Source organism: Anas platyrhynchos, chromosome 4 (assembly GCF_047663525.1).
Source record: "Anas platyrhynchos isolate ZD024472 breed Pekin duck chromosome 4, IASCAAS_PekinDuck_T2T, whole genome shotgun sequence".
Taxonomy (NCBI): Eukaryota; Metazoa; Chordata; class Aves; order Anseriformes; family Anatidae; genus Anas; species Anas platyrhynchos.
In genome coordinates, this window is record NC_092590.1 from 45467175 (window position 1) to 45493043 (window position 25869).

The 25869-nt window shown below is 39.5% G+C and overlaps 1 long non-coding RNA gene across 2 annotated transcripts; it reads left to right on the forward strand.

The window, feature by feature from the left end:
- The first annotated feature begins 4224 nt into the window (after window positions 1-4224).
- Window positions 4225-21287, forward strand: LOC106015733 (uncharacterized). 2 transcript variants are annotated; one of them, XR_011809139.1, is made up of 4 exons: window positions 4225-4331; window positions 16016-16106; window positions 19463-19511; window positions 19590-21287. It is a non-coding gene; the product is annotated as an uncharacterized lncRNA (long non-coding RNA). The 2 variants fall into 2 exon arrangements; XR_002400226.4 differs by lacking the exon at window positions 19463-19511.
- Window positions 21288-25869: the final 4582 nt, after the last annotated feature.

The following is a 25869-nucleotide window of genomic DNA, read 5'->3' on the forward strand; positions in this document are numbered from 1 at the left end:
CTAAAAACACCTTCTCCCCCAACCACCCTCTTCCACCTCCTCCCCCCAAGCGGTGCAAGGGAATAGGCAAATGGGGACTGTGGTCTCCACCACTCCTTCACGGTCACTCTCTGCCCCTGCTCCATGTGGGGTCCCTCCCATGGGATGCCGTCCTTCCCGAACTGATCCTGCGGGGGCTGCCCACAGGCAGCAGCTCTTCAAGAACTGCTCCCACATGGCTCCGTCCCACGGGGTCCATCCATCCCCCAGGAGCAAACTGCTCCAGCACGGGTTCCCCATGGGTGGCAGCTCCCCCCACACCTCTCTGCTCCTGCGTGTGCTCCTCTCCATGGGCTGCAGCTCTGGCCTGGGGCCTGCTCCTGCAGGGGCTCTCCATGGGCCACAGCCTCCTCCAGACCACATCCATCCGCTCCACCGGAGGCTGCTCCACGGGCTGCAGTCTGGAGATCTGCTCCATGTGGGACCCATGGGCTGCAGGGGGACAGCCTGCTCCACCAGGGACCTCTCCCTGCACAGGCACAGCCTGCTGTGTGCCTGGAGCATCTCCTGCCCTCCTGTTGCACTCACCTGGGGGTCTGCAGGGCTGGTTCTTACTCCTTGCTCTCCCAGCTCCTGTTGTGCAACAGGTTTGTTTGTATTTTTTCCCCTTTCTTAAATCTGCTCTCCCAGAGGCATAAGCATCATTTTTTGCCTAGGCTCTGGCCAGCAGCGGGTCCCTTTGGAGCTGGCTGAAACTGGCCCTTATCTAACATGGGGCAGATTCTGGAATCTTCTCACAGAGGCTACTCCTTCAGCCCCCTGCTACCCAAACCTTGCCACATAAACCCAATACAAAGTGATGCCCTGAGCTTCTTACAGATTGCTTTTGGCAGTTCCACAGATATCGAGTGCTCCCTGTGTGCAAACAAAAGCTTCGACCTTCACTTGGGGGCTGTAAATGGCCTGCTGTTAATATCATAACATCTGCATGGCAGACATAAGCAGTGTATACCTTTTCCCTCCTTAGGATACCATAGAGACTGAGGATCTTTCACAATGGGAACTGGGTCCCTTGATTACAGTTTATTCCCTGGGTGTCTAAGCAACTGTTTGCTGCAATTGGACCTTGACCTTCAGGAGGGTTCACAACCCGATGTGGGAGAAACATTTTATTCCAAACCATTCAGTTCAATCAAGGAGCTTTTCATTTGGCTAGAAATAACAGCTTTTATCGCCAGCTGGTCAGTAAATGAATTATCACAAAAATATAATTACAGTATGCCAGTAATGGGTTGAAGCCATTATCAAATTTCACCACTTCAGAACACTAATTTTTATGCAGGTGCAATAAATAATAAGCACTGTTTTACTGAACATCTTTTGGCTTTAGCAGTAGTGGAGTAATTTATTTTTTAACATACACCTGAATTTAATCAAAACCACACTCTAGCTTGTACTCTTTCCATTGGATGACATACATTTACCTAAAAAAACATACTGTAGGTTTGCATTCTTACATTTGGCTACAAGATAAATCTTGGCAGTCAGCCTGATAGTTAAAAACTTGATTCTAATATTCTGTTCTTAAGCCTTTAAAAATTAATGTTAATGTTGAATCATTCTTTAAGTTAGAATTTGCATCATTTTCTAACATTTCCTTGAATATTAGAGAGAAACTACTTCATACTATACCGGGAGAACCCTCTTTTCAAAGAGATAAAAGATGGGCTTAAAGACCATCTGCAGTGTTATCTTCTACACTTTTTGGATGGTTCCTCCAGACTATAGGACATTTAATGCCTGGGAGGTATTCTTACAGCCAACATCTGCCCCTTTCTTATTATGTATGATTACATAGTCTCTTCTATTTTCCTCTCATCTCTTCATTCTGTTCATTAAACACAAATAGTTTTCGTTTTGTAATTGTCAGATTCATTGTCTGAATTCTCTTTTTGGTCAGCCTCAGAACATACTTCTTATATTTATTCCAATGCATAGTGTGTAGTAGTTACAATGAGGTTTGAGGATTTGGAAATGTTTACAAAAGTAGCATTAGTGCTCACTGGAGCAATAGTAGCTCTCACCACTGTGAATTTAACCTCAAGTTCTTGAAACCAAGTTAAGAAAGACTTTCTTGTCCTTTTTTTTTGTTTGTTTTTGTTTTTGTTTTAGGAATATTAATACTTTTTTCTTCAGAATTGTTAAATTCAGAAAACAGTTATTCACATGTATTGCATATGTTTGATTTTTGTTTTTCTTTTCTTTTTTTTTCATAAATTACACATCTACCAAACTTCAATTTTATAAAATGTTTCCTTTATTTTTCTATATGAATGCTGTCATGTTCAAACAGAGTAATTTGCTACTATTCTTTGTGTATCTAAATGACAGACTTTTCCTTTTGTGCACAAGCCTTTTTGCACTACCTTGCATCCTTCAAGTGAAAACCAATGTTGTGCATGTAGTTTCTCTTGTTTGTTTGTTGTTTTTGTTTTTTTTTTTTTTTTATCTAGAGTAAAAAAATTCAATGGCCTCCATCGTTGCCATAGACCACTAAATAGGACAAATATAGGACAAATCTTCCTGTTTTTCTTAAATGCCCCCCCCCCTTTTTTTTTTTATCTGAATGGCTCTCAATGTTTTAATGCTTTTTCATTTGTTTGTTTGTTTTTGTTGTTGTTTTTCAAGTTATGCCATTGAAAGGAAAAACAAAACAAAACAAAACCTTCCTTATTTATGTCTGCCAAAAATATTTCTATTCTGATGTGGACAAATATCCTCTGGATTAGTGAATTAGTGAATTCTCTCATTTTGGAGAAAGTCAGACCTAAGACCAGGTTAACCTAGTCAGGATCAGTAGAAAAGAGGAAAGAAAAGCTCACATTTTTATTGTAGCAAAATATTCCTCACTTTTTACCCAGAAGTCACCTAAGATTTCTGAACATCTTTTCCATCACCACCTCTCTGAGTGACAGTAGCCTGATGCAAAGTAGGTGGCTTTTCACAGCATTGAAAAGCAACCTCAAAGCTGAGGCAGTAACTGGGCTCACATCATTGTGTACCCACAAGCCAAGATTTGGGGTTGCAGTGTAGTAAATGTGTGGCGAAGTAGTGACGGGGAGGATATTGTGATGGCATGAAGGCACCCTTCACTGTTCCTTTCTCCAGGTCCACTACTCCCATGGGCTTCTCTTCCCTACATATCTTTTTATATAAACTCCTCCTCATGTCATATTCAGCTTTTGCAGCATGAGAGGGTGAGCAGAACCAGGGCTGCACCCTTGGAATGAGTAGGGAAAAGGGAGCTGAAAACATTTTTTATTTTGTACCTACTGCTGGCTTGCAAACTCACATCAGTAATACTGAGGAGGCAGAGGAGGGAGGAAAGGATGCCAAAAAGGAGCTGGGGTCCTGTGAAAACTTAATCTGTTTCAGGCAACATTAACTGATTCCTTGCTATAGGTCCCGAGGATTTCCCAGTTGAGGGAGAAAAAGCCAGAGCACACTGCTTCTCCCTTAATAATCCTCTTCCTTCTGTCCGGGGCCAGAGCCAAACTTCAGGCAAAGGAGAAATGATTTTGTCCAGGTTAGAATGAACAACCTCCTGCAAAGCCAGCTGACCTGGCTCCCCTCTATTCCCTTTATGACAATCCTTGTGCTGTGGGTCAGAAACCAATTTTTCTTCAACACTTGCTTTAAGCACTCAGCTTCAATCTGTACAGAAATTGCTTAATGGGATCCACTGACCAGCTATTTTGGTCCACTCTTTCATGCAAGCCAACAGCAGGGTCATAAAAAACCTGCCCGCAGTCACTCATTTAATTGAAAGCTGTGACCTGTTTACTAAGACTACTGCAACCACAATTTTAATTAACCTCTGCACTTTCTGCAACCAACAGGTCACCTATTTTATCTTTGGACAGAATTAAACAGTTCTCATTCCCACCATAACCTGTCCACCCCCAACCCGCACACCTCTGAAAATGTCTTAGCTTTATGAGGTGGCATGAGGGGCCAGTCAGAGCTGGACTGCTAAAATGACTATAGTCTAGGTATATGGGTCACAGTTTCACAGTTTGACATAAGAGCATAAGAGCAATCTTCAATTTTCAATCAATTTCTTATCTACATCTCTTCAGGTTCAGCTCTGAAATTGTATGCCACCTGGAAGTTAAAAAAAAAAAAAAAAAAAAAAAAGAACCAACTCAGCCCAAATACAATTCACCTGATTCAGAGACAGAAGACATAAAAAGGGTGGAAAATGTTTGCTTCTCTTCTTCCACCCATTCCTTGAGGGATCAGATGCTGCCTTCTTCTGTTGTCTCCCAGTACTACTTAATGAAACACATCAGGTACCTGTTTCAGCCTCTTTATTTGCCTAGGAAAAAGTAAAAGAAAACCTCACTCCTTTCTCATAGGTTTGAAGGTCCTGATTTTACATTTAAATCATTTCCAGTCTAGTTGCTTTACATTACGGTGTGAAGACTGGGTGCTATACACCATTTACCATCCTTGAAACTAAAATACATGCTACTTTTGAGCCATCAAAACACAAAAAGATATCAGTGACTTTTGGGGGGACCCAGTCCAGCTCTCGTTAAAATCAATGGGAATTTTCCAGCCAATTTTGATGGGGGGTGGATCAGACCTCCCAGAGTGTAAAAATTACAATTTTCATGGTTGGATGGTTCCAACATAACAGATTTGATTCAGCTTTTGAAAATGATACAGTCCTGGACTGCAAATATGAAATTATTATGTAGATAGTCAGATAAGAGACTCTGAAGCTTAAACAAAAGATCTCTTCAGACTTTTTTTGTGCATTTCAAGCAAAATAACTAAATAAGCCACTAAATGCAGTATCTGCTAGAGTGTTTCAGGGAAAATAACTTTTTTTGGTATAGCTAATAATGAGTCAAACCAGATGACACTGCTAATTAAAAATGAACATTGATCTTAACTACCATGAGCTGGATGACTTTTAGACCTCCTTCTGAATGGATCAAAACATTTCTATCCCAGTGGACACAAAGCAGACATATCCTGAAAAGGGCCAGTCTGTCCCTGCTCCATCACCCTTGATGGGGACAGAGCTTGTCTCCAGCAATAAAATGATATCTTCTCCCCAGGTTTGGAAGGAGCTACAGCTCCAGGCTGGGCTTCCCCAAGAAGGTGGCTCTGCCCCATATGGGGCAAAGGAGGTGATGGGCAGGGCAGAGCCGCTTCCCAGTGTGCCAGGACTGTAGCTCCTTTCTTTGGTCTTCTTATTCTCCCTATTATCCCCCTTCTTAGGGGCACCCAGGTATTTCTCATTTGATCTTGTCCATTTTCCCAAACATATAAGTTGTCCGAGAGTTGCTTAGGCCACCTGAGAGCACATGTGGCCCTTTGGTTCAGCTGCATTCCATCAAGGCAAGGAAATAGCTGTGACTGAGGAGAGGATTTGGGGGATGGGATATGAAGGAGAACATCCAGTGGCTTGTTCCAAACCTGATTAGAATTTCTTAACAAAAGATAAAAGTTCCTTAATAATTCCTCAAGGTTAAGAGGTTCACGTTTTACTCCCATGTGCTCTGACCTTCCCTAATTGGCATGCTGTTGGTATTTCACGTCTGAAATATGAATAAGCTATTCATTATCATCATAGCCATTATTCTTCTGCAAGCCACCAGAAAGAAAAAGTTGCTTCTTTTCATAGGAGACAAGGTCAATCTACTCTATCAGTTGACTAAACCTGAATAATGTATAAACTGTTTTTCACAGCAGGCTTTGTCAGCTGAGCAGGTGATAAGAAACGCATATCCATAACGATGGCCAGCCAGAAAAGATAATCTACTATTTAGAAATATTTTTACTGTGATGTATTTGCTACCTCTGCTACAGTATCATCTGAATGAGTGGGCCTTTGCAGATAGAAACCTGACTCTATTATCTTTTTACTTCAGTTCTTTCTCTTTAACAGAGTGGGAGTTATGATGCAGGATATCCCTGACACTGAAGATTGAAGAACAGGGATTCTGCAGCAGGAAATATTTCTTGTGCTTGGTGGCTGGTATCAGAAATACCTGCATTCAGTGTCTACTTTTGTTAAGCCTGGGGAAGCGTGAATGGAGAAGTAACAGCTTTCATTAGGCCACCTAAAACAGTTGAAAAAATAGGTGAAGGTCTGGGCATGGGAGTCTTTCTGGAGGTTAGAAGACAAGACCCAATTTTGCTGATAACTGTTTTTGGGCCTGTGGAAGTCTTTGTGTGCCAAAAAGCTTCTCTGATTTCTCCAGCTGCATCGTTTCACTCAAAATGCTCTCATCTCTCCTTTCAAACCTTGCTTTAATATACCCTTAGGGTATCACGACACAACATTACTGCTAATTATATTAACTCACCTCATATAATGAGAATTAATGAGAATGCTGCCATACTGAGGACAGGTCAATAGTACAGCAAAGTACTAAAGGCGTTCTTAGCATTTCTCATCCTTTTTTGGTCGTTGTTATTTCTATTTAATTCATTAACTTCATCATAGGACATACATGGAACACAAACACATAAATCACTTTCTATTTCCAGTGATAAAGTTTTGTGCTTCTGGATCTATTCTAGGAGATGGATTCCATGTCAAATAGTCATCACTGTTTGTATATGTCTTTAGTTTGAAAAGTAAAGTGAAAATTGTACATTCTTCAGTCATGCTTGCTTCTCCAGATGTACCCTCCATCCAGAATTTGTTAATATCTGTTTCAAAGAGTTTCAACTTTGGAGATATATTAAAATATTTCAGATTTAATATATTAAAAGCATACTTAATATATAAAGATTTCTTTCTTCCTATTTTCTCTGCATTGCCCTAAAACGTAAATACAAGTTTAAACTTGTTGATTTTGTCAGAGATTTATTATCATAAAGCCCCCTCTACCTATGAAAGTGACTCTACCTATGAAAGTCTGCTACTACTGCATTTGCTTGTGCCCTGGTTATCTCTGTAGTTATCCCTCTAGGGCTGATGAGTTTAAGGTCAGCTGAAGGTAAAGTCCTTGAAGGTCATACAACTACAAGTCTGCTTTGAGGATTTGTTTAAATCTTCCCTGAAATTCCATTGTTATCCGTGGTCTTATCCCATGGCTTATGCATGGTCTAAGTGCTACCCTAAAAGGAATCATTTCACAAGTGTTGTGTAAATGAAAAACAACTAATTCCTGTCTGTATGAATGATAACAATGAATCAGAAATATACTTTAAATGCTTCAGGTCAGACTTGCTAACTCTCTGCTTAACAAGTTTCTCACAATGAGTCATTCATTTTTAGAAGAGGGAAGGCAATGTGACGTGACAAAATGATAAAAGAAGCTTGTTTCCACAGTCTGCAGGACTTACTCATTTTAGATGATTACCATATTTATAACTAAATTGATGAAAAGAATCTGAAAGAAGCGTGATCTTTCTGGAATATTTGTGGTGGAAGAGATGGGGCAACCAGTTGGAGGTTATGGCCAAAAATAAGGTTGAACCAGTTCCTCACGTCTTGCCTAGAAAGTTTTTACAAAAATGGTGCTGTTTTCTGTGGTTCTAATATCCATGCCTATGAAATCTTGAATTTCTTTCAGTGACAACTAGAAATTAAGATCCTTCACTTTGCTGATAAGTCAGGTGACATTATTTAAGCAGTGAGGTCAAAGAATTTACATTGGACATATTTGAAGTAAAATGTTGTTATCCATCACTTTTGGTATTGAGACACTTCTTCCTAAGCATATTATTAGAATGTTAAGATCACAATTTAATGCCATAATTTAGTTTTAAGAAGTAGAGTAAAATAAATTACTATTTTTTTCTCAGGTCAAAAGGAAACTGGGAAAAATATTATTAAATCTCTCTGAAAAACTTTAAGAAAAGTGATTTTCATTTTGTCTGTAGAAGAGCAAGTTACTCAGGCAGTTCTTGTAAGGGTGTGTATTGAGACATTTGTGGGAAATATGTTTTATGATTGTATCAGCCACGTATATGTAGGCTAAGCAGGATAAGACAGTCAGAAGTTACATCAGGTACTTCCAGGGTCTGAGCTCATACATCCTGGTCAAGAAACTTGTAAATGCCCTTGTTTCTTTCACAGCTTGTATTTCTGAGGGTCTCTGCCACACAAACCAAATGTCCTGCACAGGAGGAAGACAGAGCTCTTCTCAGAGCCTTGATGGAGTTAGAAGTTTCACATGGCAGTTTTACTCCAGAACTTGGCAAAAATTTTTGGTTTTCTATTTTTCACATAAAAAAAAAAAAAAAGCACGTATTTTCTTAGTGTTATCACCTTTACCTCATTAGTTAGTAACATTTTAAATGGAAAACGGTATTATGACCAGCTTTAATTTGAGCTGCACCTAAAGTATTGCTCTCTCCTAAATATTTTACCTGCTACAAGAAGAACAAGTTGCAGTGCTCACTGAACAGGTTAAAAAAAAATAAAATAGAACAAATATTCTGCAACATAACAGTTCACCTGTAGTAACAAATAATAATAACAATAACACCAGAATGTATAAAATAGGGAACAAAAAACTAAGCACATGCGTTCTTCTGTGTGGAACGTTTCCTATTCTTCCCTTCATTGCTAGTACAGATACACAACTGTAAAGATGCAAAGAGTGCTTTAGTCATTGTCAGGACTATTAAAGAAATCTTCAGTGACTTGAAGTGAATCAACAGTTTCTTGAGAAGATATCAGCCTATGCAATACACTTATTTCTATTTAGTAAATGCTTGAATGATTTCTGAACCTAGAGAAATCCAAACATGATAAGGAGAACAGATGTTGCTGTGTCCAGTGCTCAAAGCTCTAATTGCCAGCTGGCATGCTTTTCTTAATCCACTGGAGATATTAAATTGCTAAACTGAAACATAGAGTTAATCTGAGCTCCAGGAATACCGGGTGTGTAGCTCATCACTCCTTGTAGATTGAAATGCCAATTGTAGGTGTTATTCCTCACTATCTGTGGAACACCAGTAGTTTGAATGCTTGTTAATCAGAAAACACAAACCTAAATTCAGGAATGACTATATCTTTTTAAAATATTGCTGCTGCAGACAGCTCTCAAGATTGTTGCCAGATGTAAAATCTCCTAGACATTAATGTCAGCAGCAGTCTTCCTTTTACAGTGAGGACAGAGGCTGCAGTTTTCTGGTCTACCAACAGTGTTGTACAAAAAAAATCTGTAAGCCAGCATCTCCAGCAGTTTGCTATGGGTGAAAAAATGGCATTTTTGAGTAGGAGTTCTGAAAAAAAAAATAAATCTTATTACTGTTACAAATTACAGGATACAAGCAAAATCCAGCAATCTTTCTCAGATTAAAAGATCTATGTCACATGGAACTCATTCTGGAACTTCCCCAAAACACGACAATGATCCTCCTCTACTGTGAAATTTAGTTGAAGCTAAGATGTAGGTGCTGAGACTAACACTTTTCAACTGAGGGCAACCACCAGCAAAGGTACTCTGGGCAAGGAGGATACCATCCTGAGAATTTCTTATAGGTGCACAGAACAGCTTTGCCACAGAAGATAAACTGACTGACATCCTAAAAGCAAAGGGAACATTTATTATTTTTAAATTGAACACAGGTGCAAAGATGCCAGCGTGGTGCCACAGAAAGTTATAACAGCCCAGAGAGAAAGGGGAGCACAGAATGCAGCTGATTCATATTGGGAGGAAATCTCTGCCTGCTCTCCAGCAGGAGATGAGGAGAGGATGTGGATCAACCTTTGCTGGAAGATGAAACAGAGTATATCCACTCAAAGGCTGCACCCTTTAATTTATGTCTAATTCATTGAACATCTAGAAGTGGAAACTTTTCTGTATGATCTAGCTTTGAAGTTGGTCCTGCTTTGAATTTGTGGTTGGACTAGATGACCTCCAGAGTTCCCTGCCAACCTATTTTTTTCCTATGAATTTGTACTTAACTACATGTAGATTTTTTTTTTTTTTGGTCAAATATTTTTCCTCTTTCAATACACCCATAAAGTTCTGCCTGAAGCCCTCAGAAAGAGAGCAGTCATTTTTGCACAGCCAGTAATCCCCAGGAGAAAGGCTGCTGAGTGTGTTGAGTTTGCTACCTGAAATACCTCAGAAATGGATAGACAATTTTTTTTCTTGTGCAATTGCAGCTGCTATAAGTAATTATTTGGTATGTGAGAGAAAAAATAAAAAAAAAAAAGTCACCACAAGCAAACTTAGAGAAATTTTGCATGGAGTTAAAATAGAGTTTATTCTGACTAACTTTGAACAGACAGAAATAAGCTACTTGGGAGAGGTGGGACAAGTTGAGCCCAATAAAACAACTGATATCCCCAGCCAGCCTATTTCCAGAAACAAGGAAAGGGAGTTAAAATTAGTTATAATGGTGAATCGTGCTTGTGCCGTGAGCTAGTGACACCCTGCAGTCTGGTCCCTCAGCTGGGCAGATGTGGGACCTGACTGAAGACACTGCAGCTTCCCTCCAAGCACTGGTCTGTGGTTTAAACTCTCCAGAATCTGGACATCAGAAAGGTTTTAGGCTTTCAGAACTGACAACTAGCCAATACAGTTCAGAAAGGCCACTGATATATAGAAGATCTGTGCTGAACAAACCTGTCTTTAAATATCTTGCTTTAACATGCTCCTAGTCCTGAAAATACATAGACGGGGCTATTTTTGTTTCTTTTTCATTATAATACAAACCTGAGGGTGGTATCTGTACAAAACCTAAGCATAGAAAAGTTTGTTGAAAAAGTTTAAATAAACGCCATTCTGAATAGCAAATAAATAAAAGCGAAAAGCAAACAAATAAAACATTAGCTAGCAGTCTGACCGTAGATGAGATGTGAGCAAAAATTGTGAGAGCCATTGCTGAGGGTAAAAGCCTGAACAAAACAGCTAAGGCTTTTAGCACAAGGTTACCAAGCCAGCTTGTTCCTAACATCTATTATGAATTGATGGCAGAAGTTTTATTATGACAAATGATTTTCTTAGAGACACTAGATAATGATCTGCAATCTTGAACAAAACATAATGTGGAGAAGGGCATGCAAAAATGCTGTAAATATCTGTGTTCTAGTATATAAATATTTATAAGCTGGAAAAAATGTAGCTCAATATATCATCCTATGCACAGGTGTATTATAACACTGCATTCTTCATGAAACAACAGAAATACACTGTCACAACCTCAGCCTATATATTTATACTATAACAAAATAGTAGTAAAGCATGTATAAAGGTAAATTGGAGCTGTTCTGCACACCTTCAAAGGAGGCCAGTAGCAACTTAAATTAATTTTGCAGAAACAGACATTTCATGACAGCCACATTTCTCAGGTCCAGCAGGAAATTTTTATTTAAAGAAAGCAGCAAAATATCCCAGGTAGCTAATAAGGCCTGCAGACTACCTTAAATCAGGTAGAAAAGTGCCCTGGGCTGTGTCCCCTGACTTGATTGTGAGTGAAACAAGGCGGCTATTCTGGGGTGACCTGCCTTGAGAAGAGGTCTGTCTTGGGCTGGTCCCAGTCATCTGCTAAAATTCATGTTTATTCAAAAAGCATGTGCAAAACCCTGCTGATCTCTTCTTTGGCTTCTCAGCTTTTCAGTGACTACTCCATTGGTTAGGTTATGGGCTTTCTCTTTCTCACCTATCAAATATTTAACCATTCACACAAAGTGGAAGAACCCCAGCAAGAGGCAAAGACTAAAAGCAAGTGGGCCAGCAATTAGAGGGCTCATCTGGAATGGCAGATGGTAGCTTGCTCTTTCTTTCCCCAGGAATATCTAGTCATTTATTCAATGCAGTGTTGGCACTAGCTTGGGCTGTAAGGGTTTGTGATCTGGACATAAGCATTCATAACTCATTACGCATTTTCGTATTTCTAATATTAAAATAATGTACAACCTCAGCTCTAGTTCATATCAGTCTTTTTATCCTCTTGCATAACTGGTTCTGTAGGAGGTAATCTTGCAGCTAGCCATAGCACTATATGTAAACACATAGACACACACCCACAAGCATGTATGTCTTCAGAGAGCTCAGTCCCTCTCTACAGAACATTTATCTTACTTAACCAGGAGATAATTGATTACTTCTGTTGCTTTTTTTCACAGAAACCAGGACATTCATTAAGCAGTAGTCTGGGTGTATAATCTTCAGGAAATAGCTGGTTATGCATTTATGGATGATGATCCTGGCATGTCACATTACTATGTGAAGTAGCCTGTTTATCATTATACCTTATAGCATTTCATCCTTTTTTTTTTTTTTGTTTATTTTTTTGTTAAAAAAAAAAAAAAATGTTGATTGAGAAAACTTAACTTATCCTCTAAAGTGAAATTCAACATCCTGTGCAAATATTGTATTGATCTGAAAACTCCTTTTACAGCATTCTATTCTTTGGCACTACATATTATTCCTGTTTCACTGCATATATGTTTCCTTATGTATGGCAGTAAATAATTTGGGGTGAATTTCTCTCATTTGATTGCCCATGACCAGGAAGACATGTTTTCTTCTTTATGTGGATCTCTTTAACACCAGCAGATGCTGCAGTCAAGAGCACACTGTGTATCTCTCAGTAACTGAGAACTGCAGTGGTTGGTATTTCCCATGGGGTATGTGGGAAATGCATTGTTTTTCACTTTCTGAAAGTGTTGTGTTCTCTTTTTTGTAACTTCTTTTAAAATTATTTTTGACTGAGTAATACAGAAAAGGGGATAACAATTAAAGTTTACAAAAAGAAGTAATAGAAATGGATTGATCCTAACAGAGAAATTGTGGCAGTCCCAATAATTCTCTGGTTTCCTGCAGGGTACACGGCAGGAAAAGTGAAACGCTTGATGGGGGAGAATAAAAGAGTTTGTCTTGGCACAGCAGAACTCTATGAATCACCTTTTTGAAGGAAAAGAAGCTGAAACTTTAACTTTCAGTGCATTTAACAATGCAAGTGACAGATTCTTGTACTGCATGTGAAAAATGAACTGGGGACATTAAAATACCATTACCTCTTTGATTTCCTCCACCTGCTGCTCCACATGAAGCCTGATCTAGACAGCCAGTGACTGACTGCATTTCAGGAAACACAGCTTTGCTTTCCTCCTACTCTGATCTCTGGGAGTGTTTATTATCAGCTTACATTTTTTGGAGCACCTTTTGTGGGAGTGGTATCTTTTCTCTGGACTGAAACCAAACCCTGTTTCTTCTGTGATTTTTCCTTTCTGCAGTGGCCTCCACATACTTTGCCCTTCCTACCCACTGCAAAGGTCCTCAGAGTCTCATTTTTGGTCTCATTCTTTATTACTTTATTCTCCAGAGTAACTTTACTCTGGGTTTTACACAGGGATACTGTGTCAATGTGGATACATTATATGCCTCCCTCGGCTCACTTTGGTAACCACGTTCATTTATCAGACTGTCTTTGGTTCTTTCACCCGTAGCATCACCATGACTTCCTACTCTTCAATATTTCAATTACAAAATCACCTCGCCAGGTAAAAATATACAAATGCCTGCAAGTCCCAGCCTGGGCTCTGACAGCAGTTCAGATTTGGTAAGACTGCTCCTCAGCTCTTTAACTTGAGCTAAAGTCTGTATAATAAGTTATATAAACAATACCTTTGGCAGTTCCTTGCTTTCTCGTGAGACAATATCTCAAAAGTCAGACGTGTGAGTGATTTGCAAGGTGTAGACAAAAACTGATGTTCAATGGCACAGCGTGTGATGCCAGGGCAACTCGAAGAAGTGGAAAGACTGGTCAGTCCCCCTGAGCCCCAAAACACAGTCAGAGGAGCTTCAGGAAATGATGTCTCACAAACCTGCACATTGTCTAGAACAAAGTGCAAAATAAGGTAGTTAAGAAACCAAGATAATGAAAAGAAAACCAGATAACTCACATTTAATCAGACTATGGCTGACTTTTCTGATACCAATTCAGAGCTGAACCATTGAAGTGGGTTTTTGTTTGTTTGTTTTTATTTAATTTCTTCTCATTTTATAGAAAGCTCCACAAAATGTGGTTCATTAGCAAGAGCAAAACTTTGCAGTACTTCCTGGTGAGTTTTTGAAATCACAAGCAATTTCAAAAACAGGGTTAAACTCCGCTGTCACTCCAGTTCATGGCGGAAGAATACGCTGGAGATTCAGCCCATTGGTCTTAAAGCCTACAATTTCGGTGAACCAATATGAATTTGGTATTCCTGGAATGACTGCAGTCTCAGATGAAATGCTTTTATGTTGTGTTTGCAGTGTAAATATTTAAAAAAATAAAACATTCAATGTTTCCAACCCCTTTTGCTGAAGAAGCACAAACACAGAAAGGGCACAGAAGTATGTGGATCAAAGAAAATACTTTTATTCAGATATTTCACATTACATGCATGCTTCTCAGCCCTGAGTGTTAGGTGGGGGACATTTTCTGTCTGCTGGATTTTTTTTTCAGAATTTCATATATTCTCCTACTTTGTCTTTCAAAAGCATCTTGTGAAAAAATATGAGAGAGGTAGAAAGAGAGCTAGAAGATCAGTAAACCAGTCCCCTGGTGATTAAAGCAGGCTTTTATCTAAGACAGGATGCCCAGTTTGACGTTCACCTTTCACACCAGGCACAGCAAGGATGGAAAGCTATCTGGAGGGTCAGACACAACTCTGAAAGATTGTTTATCAGATTTTCTTTCCACTGTGCTGATCATTTCTGTGCTTCTTTTTCCACTGCTATCAAAACTCCTTGATATTGTAAAGCATTTCAGTGAAACCCTATTAGATTAAGGAAACAGGGACTGATTCTTCACAGGGTCTGGTGATTTTTCCCCAGAAATAGCAGTGTTTAATGACAGACACATAATTATTTTGTACATGATGTAGCAATGTTGTTTATATACAAGCAACATCAGTGCTCATTCTCCCTCCCATATCTGATGCAGTTTTCTCCCTCTGGCAAATGTGAGGCATGAGGTTATACTCCTAGCTTAATGAGGTGAATTATTGCACAATCCTGGAAACTTCAATTGCAGGAGGGCCCTTGGGATCATCCACATGAGGCATACTGGGTATGCAGAAAATTCTGCGGCATCTCACAATGCAGTGAAGGACTGATGCCTGATAGATCCACACTACAGCTCCTGACACATACACAAGATCTGGGTGAAGCTTGCTCGAAGTTGCTTAGACTCTCACAGGAAATCTGCTACTTTCTGCAGAAGAAATCTCATGGAGTCTCTCTACACTACAGCCTCAGTATTCCTCCCTACATCCTGAAAGCTGTGTGAGAGCCATGTGTAACATTTATAGCCAACGCTCACTTGGGATTAGCATGTGTTACCTCAGGGACTGTTGATTATAGTATTGTATTTCTTTTTCTGTTGTCCCAAGGGGAATTCTCTATTTAAATCGGTGTGTCATTGGGTTGTTTTCTTTTAATCGTTTGCATATTCTGATGATCAGAAGTAGTTTTCAAATGAATTTTAATTCAGCATTGGTTGGAAAGAGTCTATGGTTGTGAAATAATTCATTACAGAGCTGAATTCTTAACTGTCCTTGCACTCATCCATATGCCTTCCAACATAGCCTTCAGCCAAGATTTGGGAGGTAGAAATCTTGTGAGCAAGAGGTCTGGTGGGATGAGGAAGAATAATTTAAAATTAGACCAGTTTTGAGGCAAGTGAGGTAGGAAAAGGCTGGGACTTAACCAACCCTTGTTACTTCAGGGCATGCTAGCTCTGCCCTTTGACAAGCACTACATAGAAGGTGGGTGACCTGTCATCCCACACAGGAACACAATCAGGGAACAGGATTACAGGGGCAGGCCCAGGGCTTGTTAAGGACTGATGTCTTCAAAGATGAGGACAGCGAAGAGAAATGCATGAGCTCTGGAAACCTCTGCAAGCTTGGGAATAATAAAAGTCCATAGATCTATCTGGGTTTGTCAAGAGATGTTGTCAAGTTTTGGCATGCAGAGGGCAGTTATGAAAATCCTGACCCATCATTTCTTTGGCTACATTCCCTTTGACCTTAATGTGATCATGATTTCATTCCTAGATTTTATGGTGAGGAGGAAGCAGCAACGAGGATGACTGTTCCCCATCTGCAGGCCATCATCTCTTTATAATGGCTTCATTCATCTTTCTACGTAAGTCATTTGGTTTGTGCATTTCTTAATATTCCTAAGATTTGGGGAAGGAGGTGGCAGAGGGAAAGGGGTTCCAAACTCCCATACGAGAATTCATATTCCATAAAGAACAAGTCTTATGAGAAGCTGTTGGATGAGTTTGACCTTTCACACTGTAACATCTTTAATTCAGATCCTGTGCAAGATTTAGCTGCTGGTGCTTCAACAACCTAAGCCTTTTCCATTTATTCTAGTTCAGTTTAAGTTAGCATTTAGTATCTTTCTTGAGTTATCCTATGTCTGTTACTGTACATTTTACAACAGATGAGCAAAAATAACATCCATGTTTACAGTGGACTAAGAAGCTATTATATCAAGCCTGTAAGCTGTTTAAAGTGTGACTGCTCCCTGTATGTTAACTTATTTTTGAAAATAATTGAATAATCTTGTATTATTAATTGATATTGACACAACAGACAATAGATTTTGCTTGCTGCTTTCTGTCATACACATCACTCAGGCAATATTGACCCCACTAAGAATAAATTCTAAAGTGCGCTGTAAACACCGTTAAAATCCCTTCATGAAGTGAGGTCTCTTTACAACGTTGTGATGATGGGCTAGTTTGTCATTCTGCATCACCTCGCAGGGTTCACTAATATGGTGCGCTCGTAGTACTCCCTCTTTACATATTTTTTTTTAATAACACAACATTCAGCCATGTGTTTGGAGAAATAATAATACCTAGAGCCACTGGGGATGGCCATAATCCAGCCGACAGCCCAAGCATTTTGGAGCTGCGGCTTGGAGCGGTGTTGATATTGCTGACCGCTGTGATGGACTATTCCCATTAGAGGCTACTGCAGCTGGATGCAATTTAAAGAAGCCCTGGGGGGTGCTCTAAGCTTACAGCCCTTGCTATTCTTGAGGATAAGGAAAGCAAAAAGGTGGTTTGAAGCCATATGTTTCTCAGCTGTCCCTCTTTCCCCCAGCACTCCCCAGCATGCCGGGCACACACTCCTCAACTGACAAGCCAAGGTTTGACACAGCCAAGAATTTGGCTAAGCATGGGAAAAAAAACAATGGATTTGAACTTAATATATGCTGAGTAAAATGTCCAGGCTCCCTACAGCCATATCTCTTGTTACTAAAACAGTGTGCAAAAGCCATGTGGTTATCCATGAGCCCAGGGAAAGGCAGTCATACAAAACTGACATTATTGTTTAATAGTGGGTACAAATGACTAAGCAGGAGGAAATTGTGTTAAAACAGAACAGCCTTATTTAGTTTAACATAAAAGCAGACCAGCATTAGACATGGCTAAATTAGAAATTAGAAATTTTCAAAGCACCAAAAACTCCATAAAAGAGACAGGACTTGCATTAGGGGCTGCTACTAGCTTGAAGTTTGGTGTACTCTTTTGCCTTTTGTATGCCAACAGACTCAGCTGTTGAAAAATATCTGCTAGTATGAAATGATGAAGACCAAGACTTAAATCCCTTGCATTACAGAGCAGAGGTGTAAGACCATCTCCTAGTGTACCTGCCCATGACATACTCCTTTTAAAACTCTTTGGCTTGAGTTTTTATTGTTCCTGTAGTTATTGGCAATTTTAAATTATATGGGAGAATGGTTAGCAGAAGCACAAAACTTTTCTTTGACGAGTTAGGCTTGGCTTAGGCCATAATTTAAAGCTTTCAAAATTAACCACCTCATCCTCTTTGGTTGTAGTTATAAGTAAAAATAAACAGGGTAGAAGGATACTTCCTTTGATAAAACAGTCTCGACCTATATATATATATTTTCATATACTATATTCCAGATTAAAGTTTCATATTATGTTTGTAACCCCACTTGCAAAATTCTTGTCCTATCTTTAAAGTTAGCATTGGAAAAAAGGAGGAGAGAAAAGGAAAATAGGTTTTTCTTTGAAGATTTGCTAACTTTGCTACATTAATGATAGAGACTTCTGAAATATTTGACAAGGTTGTGTGGTGTGGATGGATTATTAGCACCAAATGGAGAACTGGAGTGCTTCAGGGAAACTCTTGTGATAATCCTTCTCTTCAAACAAGGCTGATGTATTCAAACCAGCCTACAGAAAAAAAAAAAAAAAAAAAAGAAAAAAGAAAAAAATAAATACAGACAGATATATAAGCAAGTAAGTAGCCAGGCAATAAATAAATAAATAAATAAATCTGCTACAATCTACAGTGATAGAAGCCCCTGAATGTATCCCCAAAGCTGTCAGTCAGCCCCATCACTTGGACAGCCATTCAAGATCTTGTTGTCTTATTCAAGAGTGCCCATCAACCTTTTGTTTGCTTTTGGTTTTTCTCTTTCATATAACCTCTCCCATACATCCTCTCCCCTTGATTCATCTTTCTGGACTTTATTAGGATTTCTTTCTTGCTTATAACCTCACCATCCTTCTCAGCTGGGACTTCTCCTCCAGCACCTTTCTGCAGATCCTTCTGCTGAGGTCTGTTCCTCCACAGCAGCTGCTGCTGCTTGCATATCAATTCACTCTCAAATCTGTACTTGGGCATCATTGGCCAGCTGTCAACAGTCAGGTAGCTCTGTCCTCTGGTCCCAGTACCATCAGTGGTGCTACCTCTGTGAAGAACATGCAAGTGCTAAACTCAGCAAAAATGATGTTGAGCAAAACCCAGGCTACTGCAGTAAGAAAACTCTAAGTTTGCTTGTGTGGCAGCACTGGGAGAAAGAAGCCACCAGAGAAACAGAAATCATTATTCTTCCCCAAACCCTTCAAGAACAATTTATGCCTTAAGATCTATGGCAGATATTCTGTCACGAGAAGAGAAATGGTCTGTGCATTCAACAGATAACGCACATTGGACAGGGAGCTCACCAGCATGCAGCCAAGATATTTTGTACAGAAATGAGCCTAAAATATTCATGGAGGTATAATTCTTGCTTTTTCATCCAAGTTGACACACAATGTTGACCATATTCAATCAAGGCAGAAGTGAAATTAATAGATGCTATTTTTTTCTAAATGTCTGATACTATACACTTCATATTACATTACAGAAATTCTCTTATTCCATAGTGACTGCAAATATAAACATTTATGCTTCTGGGATTCTAGTTTTTTTCCTTCTCTAGTCCTGAAAGTAATATCAAAGAATCTCTGAGAAGTGTTATTAATCCACGAAATTAATGAACTTTCCAATTCCCAAGTCATTGTGGAAAAATGTTGCAACATACTGAATAAACAGTAAGGTGTAATCTTCCAAATATGCAGTGTTTTTGTTCTCTTACGGCGTTGTGGTTTTTTTTGTTGTTGTTTTTTTTTGTTTGTTTGTTTGTTTTTTATGCCATGCGTTAATAATATGTATCATCTTTGATGGCAGCACAAACAGTCAAAGAGAAATCAAGAAGGCAGGCTTAAGTACATTTCAGGTATCTCACCTCTATTTTGTTAACAGATACAATAGCTCTTCTCACTTTTCACTTTTTTTTTTCTTTTTTTCCTATCAGGTTTTCTCCCCCGGTTGAGCTCTGAGGTCCGAATAATATAGAGTTTAGAGTCATTGTTGCTGGTAAACTCCAGATAGTTGAACATTGTTCACTGGAAAAAAACTGCAAAAGACAAAAACTACTTTCTACGTATCTTTTGACCTGTATTTGGTCAACAAGTACTCCCAGGAGATAAGCAGAATGCCTTAAAATATATACAGACCTATAGAACTATCTGAAGAAATGCGTATAGCAGTAAATATAAATTCACTTAAACCATTTCTTTTGACATATATACAGATTTGGCTTGTTATACATCTACCCATAGGAAGTAATGGAAATGATGAGGTTATCTATCACCCAACACTCATGCTTTGCAAATTTACAAATGTGTACTAAGGTGATGTCAAGCTTTGACCAAGTTTCAACTGAATAGATGCCAATTAATGGTTTTGAGTAGAAGCCATATAAAACTTGATGGCTTGAACTGAATTTGGAGGGTCACCAAAAGCATAACAATATCTAAACCAGTAATAATTTAACTGAAGCCAATGAAGTTCCACCCATGTAAGGCAGAGAGCTGAAATCCGACCAAAGGGTGGTAAATGTCTACAGGCTAAAAAGAAGAAAAAGAGGCACAGCCCTTCTCTTTCCATGGGCCAACATAGCAAAGCCTGTGTAGCTGTACTTAATGCTTTCACCTGTCAACATGTTCCTCACTTATTCCTCATTTCCATTCATTTCCACTTCTTTATAAGAGTTTATGGAAATGTCAGGATGTGTTCTTACAGGAAGGATGGTGTCACCTCCACATTTCCTGAGAGATGTTTTTAATAAAAAAGTCTTCTGGTCCACTCTGAACAATTCTGTTCTTTTTGTCTGTCTTCTGGAAGACAGAGAGGTGACTGGAAAGAAAGCTTTTACCTCTAGCTTACAGCTTCTAATTCAGCTCAGCTCAGTAGTAAGTAAACACTCAGTAGTAATGTGACAGCCTGTGTCAACCAAGTTAGTAGCATGCATGAAGCATTTGTATAGAAAAAAAAAATAGTACTTTATGGAAATAATTGTCAAAAAATGCATCTAGATGACAAACACTTTCTGGGAAAATGGATGTTTATTTTGGAAGTAACATCTGAGTGTATTTAAAAGTGAAAGCTCTCAGTATATAACACAAAAATATAAACATAGTAAGATGATGCTTAAGAGTGAAGGAACAATTTTATAATCAAATTTTATAATCAAATCTGAACACCCAATTCATTGTGTCAAGTAACTTGCTTTGAACCTTAGTAATGCTGGTAAAACAAGTGTCAGATAAAAAACATTTTGGAAGACTGCATAACAAAGACCCTACAAACAGCAATGAAAAGGCACGCAACAAACTTTAGACTTATGTATAATCTCTCCTACTATAATTTAACTCTGTTACTTCCTGTCTTTGTTCCTCATTCTTCACAGAGCAAGCATGACTCTGTGATTAATATTACAGGATCATAGAATTCCAGACTGCTATAGGTGTCATATATATGTTATATATAATATATATTATATATCTTGCCAAATACAAAATATATAATATGTATATATAAGTCCATGTCTGCATTTGGCAAAATATAATTGCACTCCAGATATTTATCTTTTGCTCTGTTTTGATTGTTTAATGTTATTCTAAGCTAAAACTTTCCTACCACTCAAAACAATCCAGCTTTGCATTTTTACTGGCTGCTATTTGAATAAATTACTATTGAAAAAAATCATTTGAAAGATTATGTGATTCTTTTTCAGAGCTCCGTGGGCCAGAGATTTTTATTTTTCATTTTTGGAAGTATTCACTTAATTTATTGGTTGTGAAACTTCTAGGCTAGAGACAGAAGAAAATAAATCCTTCATTCTCTCCCTGAAACATGTGCAGCGTGCCCTCTGGACCACCCTCAGCTGCAGCCCTTCAGTAGCAAGCATGAAGCTTGCACTTCCTCTGTCTTATCAAGGTCATTTCTTTAAGAGGAAGGAGGGTAAGAGCTAAAGTGATTCCCAGGTGCTGGTTGGACTAGAAAGAGCTAAGAAGCCTACTGGACACTGAGTGTCCTACCTATCTGCCTAGGTGGTGTTGGTGGTCACAGGGCAGGAGGTGCTGTCACTTTTGTCTTCTCAACGCAAGTTCAGATACACTTTCTGCTAACACCCCATCTTGCAACCCTCCCCTTCTTGTTCAAGGGTATGTGCTACCTGAGAAAAGCAGAAGCTCCATATTCCATGTCAGCTGTAAGAAATGGGACTTCTCATAGAGACCCAGCCTGAAACACCACTGGTTTATTTTTGTTTTGCAGGTGGTGCACCACAGGCCAGGCCAGGCTCAGCTGGATGCCCTTGGCCCTCCCTGGACAGGAGGAAATGCCAGCCTGGAGGTAGCAGTGCTCACTGCTGCAGGGCTTTCCCCAGCTCTAGCAAAAGTTGCTCTGACAAAGCCTACAGTTGCTGTTTCTTCTACATGAAGGGCTAAGGCTCTGCTCAAAGTTCAAACAAGCTTGCTTTAAGACCACATCCCTACCTGGTTCCCCCCTTCCCCAGGAAAAAATGACCCTCCTTTCAGTGCACAAGACAGTGGAAGGGCCACAGGAAGCCCTGAGGTCTTCAGTGTACTCTGCTGCCGTTTGGGTTTGAGAAACCCCTTGCTGTTTTTGCTGCCTGTCACCGTGGTGAGCTAGCATATTAGACACAGTGTTAGCCTGGTCTAACGTCTTCCCCAGCAGTGAAGGAAAATGAAACCAAATACAGGGTAAATAAGTCCTTTGCACCAAGGCCACACTTCCAACAAAGGACAAACAGAACCTTTCCATGTCTGTCATCCATGCAGTAGACTCAGGGAATGAATTAAACACTTTGAATTTGGCCTGGGAATTTTTGTATTGGCTTCTGTCAGCTCTGAGCTTGGCATTTTGATCTTGGGCATCAGTGGTCTGAGAAACAATTTTCCTTATAAGTGAAAAAAGAAAAGAAACTGAATGGGCACCTAGCATATTGTCATCTTTTTTATAAGCAAGAGAAAAGAAGGCAGAAAGACAGACTAGTGACAGTTCAAGAACATACAACAAGCTAACTTTTCACAGACTTTCATCCTGACCTGCTTGCTGTGTTAAATCCCCCTCTGCTCTGCTGTGAGCTGTTAATACTCCAAACGCTGTTAGAAGGATATCTGGATCCCTGTGGAAGTAGATAAGAGCTAAACATGTGGGGCTCCATACAGTGGTGGAAGCTTGAAGGAAAAGAAAAATGAGAGAAGAAAAACGAACTAAATATTTTAAGTTAGCAAAGGGAAAGAATAGCAACTTTTTGCCTATTGAGTTGTATATCAGTACAGACTCCTTTCCTCAGGGAAGGAAATGTTGAATGAGAAAGGAATGAGGTATAGCTTTAATCAGCTATTTTATGCTAACAGCGCCTAATCTGAGATGAACATTAGTAAGGGTTTGGCACCCTTCTCAGGTACCTGAGGCACCAGGCTAAGCAACGTGCCTGAACCATGTAAGAGCAGCCTGCTGGCACATTCTTGTTTATTATTCTCTAAAGAAAAGATCACAGACAGTAGAAGAGAGGGGAAGAGGAGAGTTTCTTGGGTACATCAAGCAGAGGATTTGCTGCAGAACTGCTCCAGTTTATGTGAGCACTCAACCCCAGCTTGAAGTGAGAATCAGAGCCTGTGCATGCTCATTTTGCAGGTTTACGTTCTGAGACATGGGGTGATGACTGACAGCGCTCTGCCAGTCCGAGCATGCGGGGCAGGGAACATGCCCAGCACTCTCCTCTGGCATGCACAGACTTTCCCAGCAGTTTTTACCTGTCTTGCTAGGAAAAAAAAAAAAAAAAAAAAAAAGTATAGTAAGGAGCTCCAGGCTGCTCTATGTGAGCATACATCTAAAGGTATGAAGAGGCTGTATGTGTGACAGCCTCTAAAAAGATGTAAAGGTGGCCCTCAAATGCAGTTAATTAACTAAACAAAATACTGTTTATTTGTTTGTGCAAAATATATTTGTAAACTGCAGTAGTTTCAACCAAAACCATCAGTACTGTTATTCATATCTGAGCACAGGAAACAGCTCAAGTCACGGGGAAGGGGAAAGTGTAATGTGAGAGGAGTGGACTCACAGCCAGAAGCATCAGAACCACTACTGGGAAAGGGCTTGAAGATGTTCCCATCGGTCTCTTCACATTGCTCTCAGTGCTTCTCACTGAAAGTGGAGCCATGACACTCAGGTAAAGTATGGATCAGTGATGGACTTCAGCTGGCTGTGAAACCTTTTGTATCGTTAGTACATGAGCAGTAGTATTGACAAAAACAAACAAAACAAAACAAAACTAACAAGGAGATGCAGAAGTGTCCTACTTAAGAAGCTACGTTAACTTAAAATTCAAAGTTAAAAGCTGTTATCTCAAAGACCCCTTAGTTCTCTAATGGGATGAATGGACCAAACTTCAGGAGTAGTTCTTGTTTGTGGCTATGACGGCAGTTGTAGTTTCCTGTCTGAAGATTAAGTTTGCTAAAAAAAACAAAAAACATGAAAGCACCATACCTCCATGCATTTAGTCAGTAGATGTTATAGACCTAATATATCTCAAAAGGGATGACAGCAGCAAATAGATGAGAAAGGAGTTCCTATTGGATGCACAGTTTCTAAACATAGCTCAGAAGAGAACTTTAAAGTCTGCCAAACTCAATTTAGGAGAGCCCCAGCGCATGTCCATACCTGTATACGCTGTGTATGTGCCCCATGACAGATTCCATGGCTGGGATAAGAAATGCGTGCCCAAATAGCATGTCTGCTGTTAAATCTGCAGAGCTGAGGCTCCAATATAACCTGCAGCATTACCCAGATGCAGAACCATTCCCTGATTGCATGTACTGTCAGTTCCATGCCCAGATTCATTATTTCAGTCGAAAAGCTGTCATGGAGGGTCCCTTAAGTAAAACTGGATGGCTTACAGCAGTGCTCTACTGACCTGGCTAGGGATTAATTGCTTTCTGCATTTAACGTAAGCACATTCATTTCACCACAGTGAAGTCAAAGCAATGTTGAAAAGTTACATTGGAGGCACAGTAACCAGGGGCAAGGTTACTCTAACTCATACACACAGGAGACATTGAAGGCCCTGGAAGACTTTGACAGGAATTGTCTGCATTAAATAGGCTTTTTAAGTTCATTCAGAATTTTTAATTTGGGCACCTTTTGCCTCATGTCAAGGGGAAAAAAGTCACTGTTAAATTGTTTCAAGCTGTTTTGGACACTACATGAATCATTCCAGATTAAAAAGCAATCTTGTTTAACATGAACTCTCCCATCTTCCTCAGTCTGTGCAACTGATGTGTTAAAATTATTTGCTTGTAGTACATTTACACTGCTGCACAGAACAATGGCATCTGATGTTGTGCCTGTGTTGTGCAGATGAATCACACAAGTAGTGTTCCTCTTCCAAAAAAAAAAAAAGCGTGAATTGATAAATTGCTGGGATCTCTAAAGTATTCATGGTCTTCTGCAGGTTTAAATCGAAAGTAACCCCACTGAGCTTAACACATTACCTGCAGAATGCAATCAGTATGCAATATAGGTGGATAGCTGACAGACAGTGTGTTGAAATTGAGCATTCTGGTCCATAACACATTTAAAACACCTTTCCTCTGTTAGCAAAGCTGATGCACATGAAGATGGGGTGACCTATGTATGGACACATTTAATGGCTTCACAAAACTAGTGCTGTTTTTAACTTGGATCCTTCTTGATTCCCATTCTGAACATTGTTTGCTGTTCTTATGCTGCTCTGAAACCTCTAAATGACTTTGAGGCTGTAATGTGTTGATGACAGCCATTTGCTGGGTTGAATTTAAATTTACTTTGTCCCACACCATTTAAGCTACAACAGACACTGACATCCAGCAGTCACGGAGAGAAAATGGGAATGGTTCAAAATCATTTCTCCCATAAAGAGAACATTTGAGGGAGAAGAACTCATCAAGATGAAATGTTATGTTCAGGGCAATGTAAATTAAATATGGTGTTGACGTGCTGGTTGGGGGTAAGGAAAAAATAGTAGACTACTTTTGTAACAACATTTATTGTTCCTGAAATGAGGCGGAAAGGTGCCGTAGCATGCAAGTGTGATAACTGCAAGAAAGGTATTGTCTTTTTGGTGCATTGTTCTTTCTTCTCCACTGCACAGATGCTGAGCAGTTACTCACTCTAACAAAAAAAAAACTGGGCTTGACCCTGGCTGGAAGAGGGACATTTGGCTTAAAGTAACAGAATTGTTG